Source organism: Citrus sinensis, chromosome 8 (genome assembly GCF_022201045.2).
Source record: "Citrus sinensis cultivar Valencia sweet orange chromosome 8, DVS_A1.0, whole genome shotgun sequence".
Lineage (NCBI taxonomy): Eukaryota > Viridiplantae > Streptophyta > Magnoliopsida > Sapindales > Rutaceae > Citrus > Citrus sinensis.
Window position 1 is genome coordinate 7589112 of NC_068563.1, and position 8698 is coordinate 7597809.

The following is an 8698-nucleotide window of genomic DNA, read 5'->3' on the forward strand; positions in this document are numbered from 1 at the left end:
ATTTCCCTCATTTGAAATTAGCTCAAGCACATCAATAATAGATGGAAACATGGTGATTATGCTCAATAATGTACCATAATGTGAGCCCAACGTGTATCAGCAGATCGCTTTAAAGTAACCTCTTGATTTAAACCTTGTCCACTTGAAAGTTCACCATCATCAAATACTTTAATAACAAGTTGAGCATGTTTCTCTTGAAGAATATCACGACATTTTGCTGAAGCACCAACAACATTGACTAACATTATAACTAAATTGAAAAGAGAATTAACTTCTTCATGCTTTTTTGCTATAGAAATAAGAGTCAAGTGAAGTTGATGTGCAAAACAATGAATAAAATAAGCACATTTGTTGTCCTCTAAAATCAATACTTTAAGACCATCGAACACACCATATATTTTACTAGCTCCATCATATCCTTGTCCAAGCAACCTAGACATACTCAATCTATGTTTGGAAAATAGCTTGTCAATTGCCTCTTTAAGTGAAATAGATGTAGTACTAGCAACATGTTCTATCCCAATAAAACGCTCAATCACATAGCCATTTTTATCCACATAACGCAAAACAACAGTCTGTTGAGTGTTAGAAAGTGTATATTTATAAAGGAGAAATTTGTCATTTTACACTCCAAGTTTCACTAACATCCCTACTTTTATGTATTTAAGTATCTTGTGATTTAATTATGTGTATTGTATTATAATTAAGTATTTTATGTATTTTAGGGGCATCATGGTCATTTCACAATGAACAAGAGATCAGACAACAAAACGGACGTCACTTTTGAACTTAGGACAGTCGAAAACCTTAAGAAGAGCATAAAAGGAAAAATGACACTATTCACATGTACGGTATTATCCATGTTACTGTTCACGACAATGTTCACATATACGAAATGATGACGTGGCATTGACCGATGGTGTGGCATTGACTGATGGCATGACATTGACTGATGAGGTGTCACGATCCTATTGGACTAAAATTCTTATGTACTATTGATCGGTGTCGTGGCAGCATGTTAGTGGATCAAAAATCGTGCGTACGGTACATGCATATACACAAAATTATTTATAACCAAACCACGTTGCTATTCAAGCCGCCTCATTGTTCATACCATATTACTATTCAAACCGCGTACTGTTGACATGTGGCGCAATCTTGAGCATCCAAATTATTTTTAATTCGATAGCCATGATTTACTCAGTGTATCTATAAAAAGGGCCCCCCCTAATTTGACACTCCTGAATTCATTTTTTAGCTCCATTTTTTGTAATTCCTTCTCCATCTTGTATTTTCTACGTATTTTAATAAATTCTCATTGTACCCCTAGTTCAATTATGAGTAGCTAATTTTCTTTAAAGCTTGGGTTGAAGGTGAAATCTCAACATGTTCCATGGGCTTTATTTGATAAATTTATTTTCTCTTCCCCTCTGATTTTTGTGGATGTTTTAACTTTTCATCGATAGATAATAATAATCTTGTCTAGATACCGTACTGGTATAACTGGCTCCTTAGTGCAAGGTTATTGTTATTAGGCACCATAAGCCCTTAGCACCATATTGATTAGAGTGTGGTTTATGAGGAGTGGAAACCCCCCCCCCCCCCATGATTTAATTGGCACTAATAATGAATATTAACCACATGGTGCATGTTGATGCATATCCAGATACTCAAGCACTTCATTTTAATAGTTTTCTCTTTAATTTATTACTGCCATTTTAATTCAAATTTTAGGATAATCTAAGTCATTTTCACCATAAATCCAAGCACTCACTTAGAAAATTAATTCTACACATAATTAAAATCCATCTCCTTGTGGGATCGACACTGGTCGCCATTAATCTATTTTACAATAGATTCATGCACTTGTGAGTTCAATGAAATTTGCACAACACTGTCATTTGCTCCTTTGCAGAAATATCACGAGATTTATCAATAAGGATAGAAAACAAAACATCGCCCATCTCTTTAATAATAATATTGGTAGTTTCAACTATAGAACAACTTACAATGAATTTTGAATCTCATTTTATGTCATTTGAAGATTTCTAGGAGCATTATCAAAAGTAACAGCATTAATGTCTTCATTATGATCAGCAAGAAAGCGTAGAAGCTCAAGAAAATTCCCAAAGTTGCTTGATCTCGAGACTCATCATGCCCATGAAATACATGCCCTTGTTTTAATAAAAATTGAATGCAATCAATAGTAGATATCATGTGAGCTCGATAATCACTTTAATGCTTGTCAGAATGTCTTGCATAAGCTGTTCGAATGTGTTGATTTTGATTCATCAACATTTCACATTTCTTTCTAGCTTTGTTATGGGCACTATCAACATCTCCCATATGTTCAATAAAATTTTTAAATTTCCTCCAATTTCTAAAACCTTTACCAACAAACAAATTACCACACCCATTATTACCAATCTATTCTTTAAAAAATATAACAAAAGAGACAAAATGCCGCATCTTTTTTTTTGCTATATTCGAACCAATATCTAAATTTCTCAAACCAATTATTACCAAACCACCTTTTTTGGTTTCCAAAATCTGAAAGTTTAAAGTTGTGAATTTTAGGTTGATCATAGGACCTCTCTGTAAGTATCCTCTTCGGACTTGATCTTGAATTTGGGACTATAACAAGAGAATGTAATTCGTAAACCAGGATCTATAGGAAGATCTTGTAAATTGAATTCTACATTTCATTTTGAGTTGCATTTTGCTTTATTTAGAGAAGGTGGTGACGGTAGCTTTCTTGAGTAATATTTCTCCATAATTGTAACAAATAAGCACAATTAATTGTGAGAATTGAAAGAGAAACTGAAGACAATTTCCATATCCAAATCTTAAGAAAAAAGAAAAAAATTACTAAGTATTACTTTAATAAACCAACTGCCCCACTAAATACTCAACCACTAAGTTAGTAACCCATCAAGGCATCACCCATGGCATTGTTATTCTATTATTTATAATCAGTAAAGTTAAAAGGATTGCCAATAATCAAGCACCTACACTACTTTTTCAAACCACAAAGCATTGCCACAATAAGTTAAAGCTAATAATATTATTCAAGTCAAAAAGGCATAAACCAATTCAAAAATCATAATATTAAATCATAAAGTGGCAAAGGTGCTTAATAAGCCAAATAATTTAATCAATTCATAATAATTAATATAAAAGCTGCAAAGGTGTGATGGTAGTACCAAAAAAATTGCAAAGATGTAGTAGTGCAAGGCTAGGAGTGCGAGGTTGTAGCATCTATGGCATGAAAACAAAGAGATGTGATGGAATGGGAATTGGACAGAGATAGACAACTTGTTGATGGTAGTCGATGGAGGTTTTCTCTAAGAAATGATCAATGGTGGCTAGGGATTTGATTTTGAGTTTTTTCTCTTGATTTCTAAACGTTGTATTAAAACATGGTCTTTTAGTTATTTTAAAATTTTACCATGGGCTTTATTGTAAATCCACTAAAAAATAAATGAATTTAATTTTTTTTAAATAGAGCAGGGGGCTCTCAAGTGGTGTGCCACTGGCTGTAATGGCACAGTGAGCCATAAATGATTAGAAGATTTGGTCCATGAAGATATTGAATGAAAAATAGCATATGAAATTGAACTACCACCAGAAATATGATGATTTGACATTGAGTAGGGATAGATCATGGATAAAATAGGTAAAGCATTTCACATTAGTAGTGTTGAGGCCAAAATCTGGTCGTGCCAGTGTGTGGGCTACGAACCATATTCTAACATTGGCATTTTAATATATTTGCATGAAGAGACGGTTTTTCACTTTGATTTAGCAACTTGAGCAAAAATTGCCAGCCAAGAATCCAACTCTGGCGAGTACCTGCAATTACAAAAATTGTCAAGTACATTAGAAGTTTTTCCAACATTAACCCTCCAATGCTCTAGTCAGTATTATGGGTTTTCATAGGAAAAACTAGGTGTGTGATTTTTGTGTAAATAATGACCTTAAAAACAAAAAAAAAGAACGTAAGAAGAAACACTCCCTTTAAATAAGAAAAGATAATAATAATAAGGAGGGACAAAGATGAAAAATAAAGAGATAAAAATGATAAAGAAGAAATCTTCAAATTTCATAAGATTAGGCAGGGGTCCGGGGTATTCAAAATTCTGGAACCCTTATCCCTTAGCCTCTTGGGAGTTTTATAGGAGTTCGAATCCCCACTCTCTTGGACCTTGGCGTAGTGGGTTTCAAGGATATACTTAAATCTCTTTCTTTCCTTGAATTATGGCATTGTGGGCTTATGCATAAGATTTAATCCCTGATTTTTCAGAGAAGGTTGATGGAGTGGTTTTGACTAAGGTGGCGTTTGTTTTTTTGTCTGAAATCTGAATAGACCTGAATTAGTCTGAATTTTGAATAGATCTGAATGTCTGAATCTGAATAATTTGTTTGTTTTTTCGTCTGAATCTCAAAAAATAAGTATTAAGTTGTTTGTTTTTTTCAACTGAAAAAGCTGAAAATATGTACTTTTACATTTGTATCCTTATTAAATTTGAATGTCAAATAAATAATATATTAAATACCACAATATTTTAACATTTATAAGTAAAACTATATTCAAGTGAATACATAATTATTTTAGAATTTTAATATATAAAATACCATAAATTTCAAAATTTATCGTATATAATATAAGAAAGAAAAAACAGGGATATTTTTATGTGGGGTAAATGTCTATGGGTGAGTTTTGGGATAAACATGAAAAATAAATTATAAAACATGGATATTTTTGACATTAGTAAGTAATTGACTTAATTCAAATTTCTCCATTAAGTAAAAAGCCAAAAAAATTGGCTTATTTTATTAAGTCAAAATTATCTAAAAAGTCTCATTAAGTTATAAAAACAAACACCTCTAATTAACTTAATTAATTAAGTTAAGTTACTTTAAGTTATTAAGTTAAAAAACAAACGCCACCTAAGTCTACCACCAGCTTGACTGCCTCCTTGCCTAAGTCCTACTCGCCTGGTTTCCTCTAATTGTGATAAATAACGAGGCAAGAATTATAAGACTTTGAGTGAAGCCTTCTAATAGTTGCCTTATTTTATCATCCAAATACTAGTTCTTCAGTTTTTAGTATTGAGAGTGTAACGAACAAAATTGAAAACTATATGTAAAAAATCCCCTTTTTGTTTATATTACTAATTAGGCCTGTTATTTATTCCTTCATTCTTTTTTTGTTGGGAAATTATTAATCGTATACCCTTAGTTTACTTCGTTATCAAATTTACTACAACACTTTTAGGGTATATCAGTCGTCCACCTTAAGTTGACAAAATGTATATGTCGTTCACCAGACCGTTAATTGCCATTTAAATATGATGATGTCAAATGGTAATCTGGTCTTTTCATATGATACAAGTGATAATTTGAGGGTATATAAGTGATAATAAGAGATTTTAAGGGTATACGAGTGATAATTTTTAAGGGTAAAATCATCAATTCGCTTCAATTCTGTTAACTTTCAAACGGCAACTAACGGTTTAGTGGTCGGCAGATAACTTTTGTCAATTTAAGGTGGAAGATTGATACATCTTTAAAGTGTTGTAGTATTTTTTTATAGTAGCACAAATTTAGGGTATACAAATAATAATTTCCCTTTTTTATTTTACCCCTTGTCTCATCCTTGTTGAAGTTTCAAGTTCTGCTGCTAGAATGGTCAAAATGAGGATATTGAGAGCATGAAAGACCACACTCTTGCTGAACTGATGAATGCCTTCTAGTTTAGCTCCTACCAACTGGGCTATATATTAACTAACTATTACGAGCAGACTGTGACGTATGACAACAAAATGAATACTAAAATACAGACTTGAAAAAAGAAACTCAGACTACTGAGGCTAGGTTTAAGGTTGGAACTACCAAGTTTGAGGAAGAATTAACGGACCTGAGAACTTCGTTCGACTACCAGAAGTCTTCATTTGAGCAAACAATGAAGTTCCTTGAATCTCAATCTCAGGAAATAGCTGGTAGTTTAAAAGATCGAATTGAGGCTCTGGAGAAGAAGGCTTATGATAGTCAGAATGTTAGCCTCAAGTATTGTTATAATTGTATAATGAAGTTTCTCGGGAAAAGCCATCGTGAGTTAAAGATAGATGACCTTGCTAGAGCTATTGTTACCTCTATGAAGGAGTAAGAGGACAAAAGGAGATTAAGCCCAAGTTTAAGCTGCTACTACTAGTGTTAATCGGGCTAAAGATGCCTCTTCTCTTACTCACCTATTCATGATCGAATTTAATTAATAGGTTTAGGCCTCGTATCTTACCTCAATCAGGTTTTGGGATCTGAGGCCTTTATTTAGAGATACTTTGTATTTCTCATTTTTCTATTTGCCTATTCATGGCAAAGTTAGGATTTGCTCACCTATCCATGGTAGAGCATATTAAATTTTCCTACCTATGGCAAAGTTTAAAAGTTCCCGCTAATTTATGGCGAGTTTTATAGGTTCTTACCTATTCCTGGTGATTTTTATAAGTTCTCACCTAATCCTAATGAATTTTATAAGTTCTCACTTAGTCCTAATGAGTTATATAAATTCTTGCCTAGTTCAAATGAGTTCACTACTAGAAAAATGGGCTTTACTGACACCAATTTAGTGTCAGTAATTACTTTTGCTGGCACTTGTTAATTGTGTCAGTAATGCTCAAGCCAGAACACACTGACACTAATCTTTGGTGTCAGTGATTTTTGCGTCAGTATTTTGTGTCACTATAGTATCACCACCATAGTGATACTATGATGTTAGTATCAGTTGATACTATTTTTATGTCAGTATTTTGTGTCACCAGAGAGTCACAAGGATAGTGACTCAATCGCGTTAGCATTTAATGATACTATTTACATGTCACTGATTTATGTGACTACAGTATCAGGAATCCACTGACTCAGTAACATCAAAAATTCTTATCGTCATTTAAATAATTAGTGTCAGTATTAACGGTGCTATACCGGTTGTGTTTTATTTTTTTTAATGACATTATTCATGTTTATTTTACAATTAAAATAAACCCAAAATATATTAAACATACCAAATCTTGTAATGCAATTCACATAATACACATTTCAAATACATCAGTTAAATTAAAATAGTTCAAATACATCATTGTTTGGGGGTAAAAAACATGTTCAAGTACAAAATTAAGCTTTGAACAAGTAGTATACACGATAAAGTACTAAATTAATTTCGGAAAATTTAGCCAAGAAGAAAAAACAGATAACAATGTCACTGATTTTGGAGTCACTGATTTTGGAGTCCGCATATGCCTTCATTTTTTTTCCACCTACAAGTATATAAAATCAATTAGCACACCACAAAAAATAAATCACAGATTTGTTTTAAGGAAAAATAATCATAAATTACTTGTATGTTACCTCGCGATTGTAGGCTGTAATTAACTTGGCAACGTATGTAGCCCACTGATCACAAAGTCGCGAGAGGTCCTTGACAGTGTATTCCTCAACTCCCTTGAACTTTAATTTTAAAACAACAAGTTATTCACCGAAAATCCTTGACTAAACTACTTAATTAGCATTCATTTAAATACATTTGTGTGTTAACAATTAAAGCCAACAAATAAACTCCAACAATGTTACTGTTTTATCCAAAATTATATAGGTAAATACTGAACATCCTGATCATGGTAATTCCAAAAAAAAAAACAACTTGTGAACCCCAACAACAATAATATTTGATAGCCGAAGCAACTTGTGAACCCCAACAGTACGCGATTTAATACAAATATGGATGTAGATACAAAACCTTAATTAGGATGACAACTTATCCTCATCAAAGTAAAGTACAAGCAATGACACCATAGCACATCCCCACTAACAACTACTTTGCAACCCAAACAATTGTTTTGTGTTGGGATATGCAGTACATTGTGTATATCCCAAATCCTAATTCATGTCTATATGGATATTCATATAATCTATTCAACAGTATGCAACATAGTCACCATTATAAGTACCCTCACAATTTATAAAATGCATACAATATGTAATAAAAAGATAAATGTAAAGAAGCACACAGGTGTTTGAGCTGATTCATTCGACAATAAATTAAAACAATATGATACAGTATTGTAAAAATCATTTTCAATACTTACATTATTTTTCAGAACGTTCACATTTGTGATGATATCTTGCATGTATTTCATCACATAATAACCACATTCAAAGCTGCTCGGCTGCCTCGGACACTACAAGATCAAAATTACATTAATTTTTTACTGTACGTTAACAATAATTAGTTACGTTTGTCTGATTTTTACCTTGACAGGTATCCATTGAACATTGGCCTTTGTATCAGAATTTAAACTCTGATGTATTCGAATCCCCCTACAATTAAGAGACATAGCTAATGTTAGCAAATAATTAGCATAAAACATAAAAATAAAATAGCATGATCAAAGATACAAATAACAAACTTAACTGATTGACAATCTGCATTAGCTCTTCATCAGGATTACCTTCCAAAGGATCAAGGTAATAGGTTGTACGTCTCACCATATCAATTGCCAATAACACCCAGTGGGCACTAAACAAAGTAAAAATTGTTCTCACACATGAATTACAAGTAAAAGTGATTAATCTACAAATTAAAGAATATTACTAGCAAATGAAAAAGGTTATACCTAGGGTTATACGGGAATACGATGACTTG